This window comes from Rhinoderma darwinii (assembly GCF_050947455.1).
Source record: "Rhinoderma darwinii isolate aRhiDar2 chromosome 5 unlocalized genomic scaffold, aRhiDar2.hap1 SUPER_5_unloc_36, whole genome shotgun sequence".
Taxonomy (NCBI): Eukaryota; Metazoa; Chordata; class Amphibia; order Anura; family Rhinodermatidae; genus Rhinoderma; species Rhinoderma darwinii.
Window position 1 is genome coordinate 317,975 of NW_027461794.1, and position 12,164 is coordinate 330,138.

At 50.9% G+C, this 12,164-nt stretch overlaps 5 non-coding genes and 1 pseudogene across 5 annotated transcripts; all 6 read left to right on the plus strand.

Annotated features, from left to right (window-relative positions):
* Window positions 1-191, plus strand: LOC142691094 (U2 spliceosomal RNA). Its single transcript, XR_012859744.1, has one exon. It is a non-coding gene; the product is annotated as a U2 spliceosomal RNA (small nuclear RNA).
* A 1,290-nt stretch (window positions 192-1,481) lies between these two features.
* On the plus strand, window positions 1,482-1,672 carry LOC142691095 (U2 spliceosomal RNA). Its single transcript, XR_012859745.1, has one exon. It is a non-coding gene; the product is annotated as a U2 spliceosomal RNA (small nuclear RNA).
* Window positions 1,673-2,962: 1,290 nt separating this feature from the next.
* On the plus strand, window positions 2,963-3,064 carry LOC142691279 (U2 spliceosomal RNA; annotated as a pseudogene).
* A 5,536-nt stretch (window positions 3,065-8,600) lies between these two features.
* LOC142691214 (U2 spliceosomal RNA) lies at window positions 8,601-8,787 on the plus strand. Its single transcript, XR_012859844.1, has one exon. It is a non-coding gene; the product is annotated as a U2 spliceosomal RNA (small nuclear RNA).
* Window positions 8,788-10,077: 1,290 nt separating this feature from the next.
* On the plus strand, window positions 10,078-10,268 carry LOC142691097 (U2 spliceosomal RNA). The gene has a single exon (XR_012859746.1). It is a non-coding gene; the product is annotated as a U2 spliceosomal RNA (small nuclear RNA).
* Window positions 10,269-11,558: 1,290 nt separating this feature from the next.
* On the plus strand, window positions 11,559-11,749 carry LOC142691098 (U2 spliceosomal RNA). Its single transcript, XR_012859747.1, has one exon. It is a non-coding gene; the product is annotated as a U2 spliceosomal RNA (small nuclear RNA).
* The last annotated feature ends 415 nt before the right edge of the window (window positions 11,750-12,164 follow it).

A 12,164-nucleotide genomic window follows, 5' to 3' on the forward strand; every position in this document is an offset into this window, starting at 1 on the left:
ATCGCTTCTCGGCCTTTTGGCTAAGATCAAGTGTAGTATCTGTTCTTATCAGTTTAATATCTGATACGTCCCCTATCTGGGGACCATATATTAAATGGATTTTTAGAACAGGGAGATGGAAATAGAGCTTGCTCTGTCCACTCCACGCATTGACCTGGTATTGCAGTATTTCCAGGACCGGTGCACCCTTCCCTTATGTGTTGACTAAAATCAGATTCCAAAAGTGTTTTTTCTCTTTGCCATTGTTTCTGTCTTTCTGAAGGGATCTCCCCTTTTAATCCCATTATTTCAACACCTGTTGGACAATGCATTTGTACAGTCATGTGTGATAATGAGCTCATTTATTAAATGCAATTAATGAATACATTGCCACCTCTTGTTGTGTGTGTGTGTGTGTGTGTGTGTGTGTCTTCTGTGTTTCTGTGTTTCCGGCATTTCACATTGGAACAGCTCATTCACCTTCCTTGTCTTCTCTCCGCCCTCCCTCCCTCCCTCCTAGGTAAGTTAAAGAGCTGCACCTGAGCCAGCCACTGATTGATGCAGCACCACAGTCAAATAGTGGAGTGGAGTGGAGTAGGGGAACAGCAAACAGCCATTAAAGCAGCCAGCCGCCTACCCGCCACAATGGACCTACCTGTGTACACTAGGTGGATGTGATGGAATGTACTGTCGTCCCTACATTTCAAGAAGAAGTAAGAATTGCAGTTGCAACAAACCCTTGCTTGCCTACAAAGAGAGCAGCAATTTGGATTTGTTACTATGTTACCTGGAAGAATAACAAACTGTGCAAGGATGGAGGTTGTAGGAGCAAAGAGAAGTTGTCTGTAAAGTTGGTGGATGCCTATTTTCCATTTTGCAGTCCCTTGTCTCCCTCTTGTGGCCTCCTGGAGGCAAATAAATGTGCAAAAAAAAGACAGCCTGGCGGCCGGCTGTTGCAGTGTTGCCCTCTCAGGCAACACTGAGTGACTGACTGAGCCTCACAGTCTTATATAAAGTTCAGACGGAACTTTGCACGTGTCATAGTGGAGCCCTCAGGATTCCAGAGCCAGCTTTCTGACATCATAATGGGGCCTGCCTCAGAGATAAAAGCCTGGGCCCAGGCAGTGTTGTTCAGTGCTGCTCAGCAGGCAGCACAGGACTGGATTAAAGCTGATACAAGGTGTGAAGGAACAAGGGGTGGCTGTGGGCATGCACTTGCTGCCGCTGCCAGTGTTTATCTGCATGGCAGGAGGGCATTTGGGCGTTGCCAGGAAGGCGTTTTTATGTAGATTCCTCCTCTTTCAGCACTGCATTGTGGTGCAAGCAAAAGAAGCAAATCCTGTCTGGCTTCCTCTCCGGCCTTTATTCACCTCCCGCTTAGTAGCTGTAAATGTGTGTGAGCCTGCAGGGCCCCATGGAATTGCCTAGGAGTAGGCTGAATCGCTGCAAGGGGTGAACAGCAGTATGGGACAGGCTCGGGCAAGGCAAGGGCCGCTCGGGTTATCGCTTCTCGGCCTTTTGGCTAAGATCAAGTGTAGTATCTGTTCTTATCAGTTTAATATCTGATACGTCCCCTATCTGGGGACCATATATTAAATGGATTTTTAGAACAGGGAGATGGAAATAGAGCTTGCTCTGTCCACTCCACGCATTGACCTGGTATTGCAGTATTTCCAGGACCGGTGCACCCTTCCCTTATGTGTTGACTAAAATCAGATTCCAAAAGTGTTTTTTCTCTTTGCCATTGTTTCTGTCTTTCTGAAGGGATCTCCCCTTTTAATCCCATTATTTCAACACCTGTTGGACAATGCATTTGTACAGTCATGTGTGATAATGAGCTCATTTATTAAATGCAATTAATGAATACATTGCCACCTCTTGTTGTGTGTGTGTGTGTGTGTGTGTGTGTGTCTTCTGTGTTTCTGTGTTTCCGGCATTTCACATTGGAACAGCTCATTCACCTTCCTTGTCTTCTCTCCGCCCTCCCTCCCTCCCTCCTAGGTAAGTTAAAGAGCTGCACCTGAGCCAGCCACTGATTGATGCAGCACCACAGTCAAATAGTGGAGTGGAGTGGAGTAGGGGAACAGCAAACAGCCATTAAAGCAGCCAGCCGCCTACCCGCCACAATGGACCTACCTGTGTACACTAGGTGGATGTGATGGAATGTACTGTCGTCCCTACATTTCAAGAAGAAGTAAGAATTGCAGTTGCAACAAACCCTTGCTTGCCTACAAAGAGAGCAGCAATTTGGATTTGTTACTATGTTACCTGGAAGAATAACAAACTGTGCAAGGATGGAGGTTGTAGGAGCAAAGAGAAGTTGTCTGTAAAGTTGGTGGATGCCTATTTTCCATTTTGCAGTCCCTTGTCTCCCTCTTGTGGCCTCCTGGAGGCAAATAAATGTGCAAAAAAAAGACAGCCTGGCGGCCGGCTGTTGCAGTGTTGCCCTCTCAGGCAACACTGAGTGACTGACTGAGCCTCACAGTCTTATATAAAGTTCAGACGGAACTTTGCACGTGTCATAGTGGAGCCCTCAGGATTCCAGAGCCAGCTTTCTGACATCATAATGGGGCCTGCCTCAGAGATAAAAGCCTGGGCCCAGGCAGTGTTGTTCAGTGCTGCTCAGCAGGCAGCACAGGACTGGATTAAAGCTGATACAAGGTGTGAAGGAACAAGGGGTGGCTGTGGGCATGCACTTGCTGCCGCTGCCAGTGTTTATCTGCATGGCAGGAGGGCATTTGGGCGTTGCCAGGAAGGCGTTTTTATGTAGATTCCTCCTCTTTCAGCACTGCATTGTGGTGCAAGCAAAAGAAGCAAATCCTGTCTGGCTTCCTCTCCGGCCTTTATTCACCTCCCGCTTAGTAGCTGTAAATGTGTGTGAGCCTGCAGGGCCCCATGGAATTGCCTAGGAGTAGGCTGAATCGCTGCAAGGGGTGAACAGCAGTATGGGACAGGCTCGGGCAAGGCAAGGGCCGCTCGGGTTATCGCTTCTCGGCCTTTTGGCTAAGATCAAGTGTAGTATCTGTTCTTATCAGTCCTTGTAAGGATAGATAGCTCGGAGAACCACTGGGGGCTATAAACACTAGCTTAGCGATCCAAGAGCGTTCCAGACGAAGCCGGCGACGAACTGCGGAGAAGAACCAGCGAAGACGACGATCCAGAAGGGAGAAGCCGCCATCGAGGAAGAAGCTCCGGGAGATCGCTGCCGGGAAGAAGAAGGAGAACTTCGGAGAAGAGCCGCCGCTGAAGGGGATCTTCGAAGAAGCTCGGCCGCAGAAGAAGAAGCTCGACGAGGAACCGCTGCGGAAGAAATTTCGTGGAAGAACCTCGGCCAGCAAGGAGAAGATTTGCATAGCTCCGTCCCCTTCGGGAAAGAGCTATCGAAGATCCTCCCCAAGCGACAGGAACAGCTGGAAGAAGCCATGGCCTCAACCAGCAACCCTGCCACCCAGAAGGAGAAGGCTGATGGACAAGGTGAGCCGGCCCAGGCCAGGACATCTCCTCCTGAAGCCTCCTCAAGCCAACAGGCCACCAGGAAGCCGAACCAGGCTGCTCCAACCCTGGAGCCCTGGATGAAGCAGACGGTGGCCCTGAAGCTCAAGGAGGTGGACGGGAGAGTGCCGGACATGACGGAAGAAGTGTTCTGCCAGAAGATGCTCCTGGATCAGGGCTTCGCTAAGCCGGAGACCATCAGTATCCAGGCCTTCATGACCGGGATGTTCTTCGTGACCTTCGCTTCGATCAACATCTGCAGAAGGTACTGGGAGATGGTGAAAGCGGCGAGGCCTGAATCCCCTTTCTCTCGCTTTGTGGGCAACTGCCCTGTCCAAAGAGAGGAAAGGCGGGTGACGGTCTCAATGCGGAACCCACACACCCCCGGCAAAGACATCACCACGCTCCTGAAGCGGTTCTGCACAGTGGTGAGGGAACCCACCCACATCCTGAACGGACTCGGCTTCTGGACTGGCAAGTGGTCGGTAATCGTCCGACTGAACAAGGATTCGAGCGCGGAAGACGGCCTCCAGCACCTGCCCCAGTCATTCTCGCTGGGCAACTCCTACGGCCTCATCTATTACCCGGACATGCCGCAGATCTGCAGGAGATGCAGCAAGAAGGGTCATTCGGTGAAGGACTGCAAGGAGGACGCCTGCAAGAACTGCCGGGTAACAGGACACGAGACCAAAGACTGCCCGAAACGGACAATGTGCAACCTCTGCGGACAAGCAGCCCACTCTTACAAGGACTGCCCGAAGAGGGATCGATCCTGGGCAACTGTAGCAGCGAAAGCTCCAGCCAGAGGGAACCCCGCCCCAGCCAGAGCTCCAGCGGCACAGAAGACCGGGAAAAAGAAGGATGGTAAGAAGACGACAGTCCCTCCCCCCCCTCTCCCGGCCCTCCCTCGCCCTACCCTTCCCACCCTCCCTCGCCCGGCCCTCCCCACCCCCCCGTCCCCAACCCCTGTCACCCCCACTGAGGCTCTCACCTTCTCCTACCCACCCATCTCAGTGGTCCTGTCACCTGCACCTCTCCCAACCCAGCCTCCCTTCTCCCCAGCTCCAGCAGCACTAACATCTTCCCCTCCAGCTGCTGGAGTCCTCTCCCTGGAGGATTTTCCCCCTCTTGTCTCCTCAGGTGCCATCCAGAGGAAGAGAAAGGTGAGGGACAGCCCAGCTGCTGAGTCCTCAAAGCGACAAGTCGTGGAAATCTGCGAAGATTCCCTTGCGCAGCAGGAGGAAATGGAGCAGATGGTGGAGGAACTCGTGTCTGAACCTGAGGTCATCGACTTCACAACAGACATCCAGGTGGCTACAATCCTGGAACAATTTCTGTCAGAAGGCCTGCTGGATCTTTCGGACCCGCCAGGCGAGGAGGATCCGCCCGACCGGACTGGTAACTAAGGTGTATCGTTTGCACTAACCTTCTTTATTCTCCCCCATGGCTGCTAAACTTAACATCTTTAGCCTCAATGTGAGGAGTGTTAGAGATAGGACTAGATGTCAGATGGTGCTAACTTTTCTTTCCAAGCAGTCGAGTGATGTATTTATGCTGCAGGAATGTACTCTCCCCTCTTCCAGGTCATACCATCATCTGGCCAGGCAGTGGACCCATGGCCCGTCCTACTGGTCTGGTGGGGGCGACTGTAAGTCTGCAGGGGTTGCCATCCTGATTAGGGGAAGCGTATTTACTGTTGACTCTGTCCAGGAGCTCGCCTGCGGCCGCTTGTTGGTCGTAGACGGTTCCTGGGCAGGAGAGCCGATTAGGCTCATCAACGTATACGCTCCCCCTATGAAGGCTGAGCGCCTGGAACTATTCCAGACCCTGCGGACCCAGCTCGCCACCACTAGGGCAGTGGTGATGGCCGGGGACTTCAACTGCCCCATCGAAGAGGATGGACGAAGTTCCGGCACTTCAATCAAGCTGGATGTCAGTTCCAAACTGCTTATCGAGATGGTAACCGAAGCATCCTTGCAGGACGTTGTGGGCTCCATGGGGATCGGCTCTGTGAACTATTCATGGAGCCGACCCGATGGCTCACTTCGTTCTCGGATTGACTTTGTGTTCACCTCCCGGGCAGTCAAGCAGCATGGGCACTCCATGGTCCCCTGCTTCTTCTCTGACCACAGGGCCATTCTCTTCCAGGGTGCCATCGGCCACGGTTTTCCTCCCGGCCCTGGCTCCTGGAAGCTGAATTGTGCCCTGCTGGAAAGAGAGGAGGTACTGGCGGAACTTAGAGACGCCTATATTGTTTGGAGGAATGATAAAGTTTTCTTTGACAAAACCTGTGACTGGTGGGAATATGTTAAAGTTGAATTTCGTTGTTTCTTTCAGGCAAAAAGTCGTCAACAGGCGTGTGAGAGGAAGAGAGACTTCAGAGAGATGCAGCGTCAGCTGCGATCCCTGCAAGACCTCCTTCAATGCGGCTGGGACGTCAGGAAGGAGCTGGAGGAAGCCAAAAAGGGCCTGAAAAGGCACTTTGAGGAGGAATCCAAGCGAATTGTCTTTCGTTCCAAGGTGGAGAACCTGGAGAAGGGTGAGAAATGTAACTCGTTCTTTTTCAGGAAACTCCATGCCGGCCACACGCCCCTGAAGGAACTCCGAGATGAGACCGGAAACATGCATTCTGGGAAGAAGGAGGTGATGGGAGTCGTCACAGACTACTACCGAAGCCTCTACTCCCGGAAAACCACTGACCCCGAAGCCGCCGATAAATTCCTGTCAGGTATCACTAATCATCTTGATCCTGCAGGTACGGAGGCTATGGACGTACCCCTGACGGTGGAGGAACTGCTCTCTGCCGCTAAATCCTTCAGACCCGGCAGGACCCCGGGCAGTGATGGTCTCCCAGCAGAGCTCTATGTAGCGCTGGGGGACTTGATCTGTCCGGACCTGCTGGAGCTCTATGAGGAGATGGTGGTGGAGGGTAGAATGCCACCGTCCTTGAGAGAAGGCATGATCACGATCTTGTATAAGCGGAAGGGGGAGAGATGTGACCTGAAAAACTGGCGTCCCATCTCTCTCCTGAACGTGGACTACAAGATCCTCGCCAAAGTATTGACCAACAGACTGAAGGTTGTCATCGGACAGATCATCGGATCGGACCAAACCTGCGGCATTCCTGGCCGTAGGGTGGCCGACAGTCTTGCCCTGGTGAGGGACACGGTGCATTACATGCAAAGCCGCCGTACACACGCGGCCCTGGTCAGTCTGGATCAGGAGAAGGCTTTTGACCGGGTCTCTCACGAATTCATGGGTAAGGCTCTGCGTAGGCTGCGGCTTGGCAGGTTGTTCTGTTTGTATGTTAACCTGATGTATTGCGACATTTACAGCTCGGTGCTGGTGAACGGCTGGAAGACTGACCCCTTTCCTGTATCGTCGGGGGTTAGACAAGGCTGTCCTCTTTCACCTCTCCTTTTTGTTTGTGTTATAGAGCTCTTCGCAGAGGCTATCCGGCAGAATGGAGAGATCAGAGGGATCACCGCACCAGGTCCAGGACACTTCGAGGTCAAATGCTCGCTGTACATGGACGACGTGACCGTCTTCTGCGCTGACCAGAGTTCGGTGACTGCACTCGTCCAGACCTGTGAGGAGTTCGGACGCGCTTCAGGGGCAAAAGTCAACTGCGGGAAGTCGGAAGCCATGCTCTTCGGAAAGTGGTACCTGCCTTCTCCTGCCTCCTTCCCGTTTACTATCAAGCCGGACTTCATCAAAATTCTGGGAGTCTGGTTCGGTAAGGAAGGTGCAGCCCTAAAGTCGTGGGAAGAACGCTTGGCCAAAGTCAACCAAAGGATCGGACTGTGGAGCCTCAGACAACTCACTATTGAGGGCAAAGCAATGGTCCTGCGTAACGAAGTCTTGCCTGTGCTACAATACACTGCACAGGCATGGCCCCCTCTTGCAACGGTCTCGAGGGCCATTACCAGGACTGTGTTTCGCTTCATCTGGGGCTCGAAAATGGACAGAGTAAAGCGGACTGTTATGTACAAGGAGCCCCGCAAAGGTGGGAAGGGTATACCCGACATTCCCACTCTGCTGCGGATCGCTTTTGTATGTGACTGTGTTCGTAGGACTCTGAGGACAGCAAACGGCTCTGCGGGCAAGGCCATGTCCCGCTACTTCCTCCTTCCCCTCTGGCGAGGTTTTGGCTGGGACAAGTGGGACAGCTCCTTCCCTTACAACTGGCACGCTCCCTGGTTCTACGGAGATGTCGTCCGGTTTGTGAGGGAGCATCAACTGGAGGGTCTTAAGCCCGACTTGTGGAAACCTAAGACGATCCACAAGCACATCAGAGCAAAGGACTCACTGGAGTCTGTTCCAGGGCTTCATGCCGACACGTTGGAGACTGTTTGGACTAACGTGTCATCTGGCAGGTTGACCAACGGGCACAAGGACATTTCATGGATGGCCATCCAGGGAGGACTGCCTCTTAGGTCATTCATGCATGCCCGCAACCTGTGCAAGACCCGGTACTGCCCCAGGTGCCCCTTCACGGAGGAAACATCTTTGCACATTTTCTGGCAGTGCCCCTTTGCACAGGGTCTGTTGAAAGCCTTGGAACATGAACTCAAGGACTCAGTACCCAGGAACAGACTGTCGTACCGCTCGGTACTTTATGGACTATTTCCTGGGAATACCACGGATGGAGCAATCCAGGAAGCCTGGCGCCTTATGAACTGCTTTAAGGACGCTATATGGTTTGCCAGGAACCGTCTGATTTTGCGGAGAGAGAGTGTGTCCGTCCAGGACTGCCGCAGGCTGATCCACAGCCTGCTCAGAGACTATTCCACCCGGGACAGCCCGGACGTCGATGAGGAAGAGGACTGATACTCCCCTTCCCCCCACTCTCCCTTCTTGTGTGTTGTCTTTCAATAAAGCTTCGGGCCTGTGATTTCCCCCTTCCCTATCCCCTCCTACCCACTCCCCTATCCCATCACTTGTCTGTAATGCTTTGTTGTTTGGCGTTAGTGAATGCAAGAATGTTAGTGTAGCATGTGGTGTAATGTATAGCATAGGCTAGCCTGTACTGTGTATTATACTGTCATGTTATGTTTGACGACTGTTATTATTTATTATTTGCTGCTTCATGGCTTGCGCTGCGTCGCAGTAATGTTTGTATGATGACGATTGATTGTCAATAAAGCAATTTTCAATCAAAAATCTGTTCTTATCAGTTTAATATCTGATACGTCCCCTATCTGGGGACCATATATTAAATGGATTTTTAGAACAGGGAGATGGAAATAGAGCTTGCTCTGTCCACTCCACGCATTGACCTGGTATTGCAGTATTTCCAGGACCGGTGCACCCTTCCCTTATGTGTTGACTAAAATCAGATTCCAAAAGTGTTTTTTCTCTTTGCCATTGTTTCTGTCTTTCTGAAGGGATCTCCCCTTTTAATCCCATTATTTCAACACCTGTTGGACAATGCATTTGTACAGTCATGTGTGATAATGAGCTCATTTATTAAATGCAATTAATGAATACATTGCCACCTCTTGTTGTGTGTGTGTGTGTGTGTGTGTGTGTGTCTTCTGTGTTTCTGTGTTTCCGGCATTTCACATTGGAACAGCTCATTCACCTTCCTTGTCTTCTCTCCGCCCTCCCTCCCTCCCTCCTAGGTAAGTTAAAGAGCTGCACCTGAGCCAGCCACTGATTGATGCAGCACCACAGTCAAATAGTGGAGTGGAGTGGAGTAGGGGAACAGCAAACAGCCATTAAAGCAGCCAGCCGCCTACCCGCCACAATGGACCTACCTGTGTACACTAGGTGGATGTGATGGAATGTACTGTCGTCCCTACATTTCAAGAAGAAGTAAGAATTGCAGTTGCAACAAACCCTTGCTTGCCTACAAAGAGAGCAGCAATTTGGATTTGTTACTATGTTACCTGGAAGAATAACAAACTGTGCAAGGATGGAGGTTGTAGGAGCAAAGAGAAGTTGTCTGTAAAGTTGGTGGATGCCTATTTTCCATTTTGCAGTCCCTTGTCTCCCTCTTGTGGCCTCCTGGAGGCAAATAAATGTGCAAAAAAAAGACAGCCTGGCGGCCGGCTGTTGCAGTGTTGCCCTCTCAGGCAACACTGAGTGACTGACTGAGCCTCACAGTCTTATATAAAGTTCAGACGGAACTTTGCACGTGTCATAGTGGAGCCCTCAGGATTCCAGAGCCAGCTTTCTGACATCATAATGGGGCCTGCCTCAGAGATAAAAGCCTGGGCCCAGGCAGTGTTGTTCAGTGCTGCTCAGCAGGCAGCACAGGACTGGATTAAAGCTGATACAAGGTGTGAAGGAACAAGGGGTGGCTGTGGGCATGCACTTGCTGCCGCTGCCAGTGTTTATCTGCATGGCAGGAGGGCATTTGGGCGTTGCCAGGAAGGCGTTTTTATGTAGATTCCTCCTCTTTCAGCACTGCATTGTGGTGCAAGCAAAAGAAGCAAATCCTGTCTGGCTTCCTCTCCGGCCTTTATTCACCTCCCGCTTAGTAGCTGTAAATGTGTGTGAGCCTGCAGGGCCCCATGGAATTGCCTAGGAGTAGGCTGAATCGCTGCAAGGGGTGAACAGCAGTATGGGACAGGCTCGGGCAAGGCAAGGGCCGCTCGGGTTATCGCTTCTCGGCCTTTTGGCTAAGATCAAGTGTAGTATCTGTTCTTATCAGTTTAATATCTGATACGTCCCCTATCTGGGGACCATATATTAAATGGATTTTTAGAACAGGGAGATGGAAATAGAGCTTGCTCTGTCCACTCCACGCATTGACCTGGTATTGCAGTATTTCCAGGACCGGTGCACCCTTCCCTTATGTGTTGACTAAAATCAGATTCCAAAAGTGTTTTTTCTCTTTGCCATTGTTTCTGTCTTTCTGAAGGGATCTCCCCTTTTAATCCCATTATTTCAACACCTGTTGGACAATGCATTTGTACAGTCATGTGTGATAATGAGCTCATTTATTAAATGCAATTAATGAATACATTGCCACCTCTTGTTGTGTGTGTGTGTGTGTGTGTGTGTGTGTCTTCTGTGTTTCTGTGTTTCCGGCATTTCACATTGGAACAGCTCATTCACCTTCCTTGTCTTCTCTCCGCCCTCCCTCCCTCCCTCCTAGGTAAGTTAAAGAGCTGCACCTGAGCCAGCCACTGATTGATGCAGCACCACAGTCAAATAGTGGAGTGGAGTGGAGTAGGGGAACAGCAAACAGCCATTAAAGCAGCCAGCCGCCTACCCGCCACAATGGACCTACCTGTGTACACTAGGTGGATGTGATGGAATGTACTGTCGTCCCTACATTTCAAGAAGAAGTAAGAATTGCAGTTGCAACAAACCCTTGCTTGCCTACAAAGAGAGCAGCAATTTGGATTTGTTACTATGTTACCTGGAAGAATAACAAACTGTGCAAGGATGGAGGTTGTAGGAGCAAAGAGAAGTTGTCTGTAAAGTTGGTGGATGCCTATTTTCCATTTTGCAGTCCCTTGTCTCCCTCTTGTGGCCTCCTGGAGGCAAATAAATGTGCAAAAAAAAGACAGCCTGGCGGCCGGCTGTTGCAGTGTTGCCCTCTCAGGCAACACTGAGTGACTGACTGAGCCTCACAGTCTTATATAAAGTTCAGACGGAACTTTGCACGTGTCATAGTGGAGCCCTCAGGATTCCAGAGCCAGCTTTCTGACATCATAATGGGGCCTGCCTCAGAGATAAAAGCCTGGGCCCAGGCAGTGTTGTTCAGTGCTGCTCAGCAGGCAGCACAGGACTGGATTAAAGCTGATACAAGGTGTGAAGGAACAAGGGGTGGCTGTGGGCATGCACTTGCTGCCGCTGCCAGTGTTTATCTGCATGGCAGGAGGGCATTTGGGCGTTGCCAGGAAGGCGTTTTTATGTAGATTCCTCCTCTTTCAGCACTGCATTGTGGTGCAAGCAAAAGAAGCAAATCCTGTCTGGCTTCCTCTCCGGCCTTTATTCACCTCCCGCTTAGTAGCTGTAAATGTGTGTGAGCCTGCAGGGCCCCATGGAATTGCCTAGGAGTAGGCTGAATCGCTGCAAGGGGTGAACAGCAGTATGGGACAGGCTCGGGCAAGGCAAGGGCCGCTCGGGTTATCGCTTCTCGGCCTTTTGGCTAAGATCAAGTGTAGTATCTGTTCTTATCAGTTTAATATCTGATACGTCCCCTATCTGGGGACCATATATTAAATGGATTTTTAGAACAGGGAGATGGAAATAGAGCTTGCTCTGTCCACTCCACGCATTGACCTGGTATTGCAGTATTTCCAGGACCGGTGCACCCTTCCCTTATGTGTTGACTAAAATCAGATTCCAAAAGTGTTTTTTCTCTTTGCCATTGTTTCTGTCTTTCTGAAGGGATCTCCCCTTTTAATCCCATTATTTCAACACCTGTTGGACAATGCATTTGTACAGTCATGTGTGATAATGAGCTCATTTATTAAATGCAATTAATGAATACATTGCCACCTCTTGTTGTGTGTGTGTGTGTGTGTGTGTGTGTGTCTTCTGTGTTTCTGTGTTTCCGGCATTTCACATTGGAACAGCTCATTCACCTTCCTTGTCTTCTCTCCGCCCTCCCTCCCTCCCTCCTAGGTAAGTTAAAGAGCTGCACCTGAGCCAGCCACTGATTGATGCAGCACCACAGTCAAATAGTGGAGTGGAGTGGAGTAGGGGAACAGCAAACAGCCATTAAAGCAGCC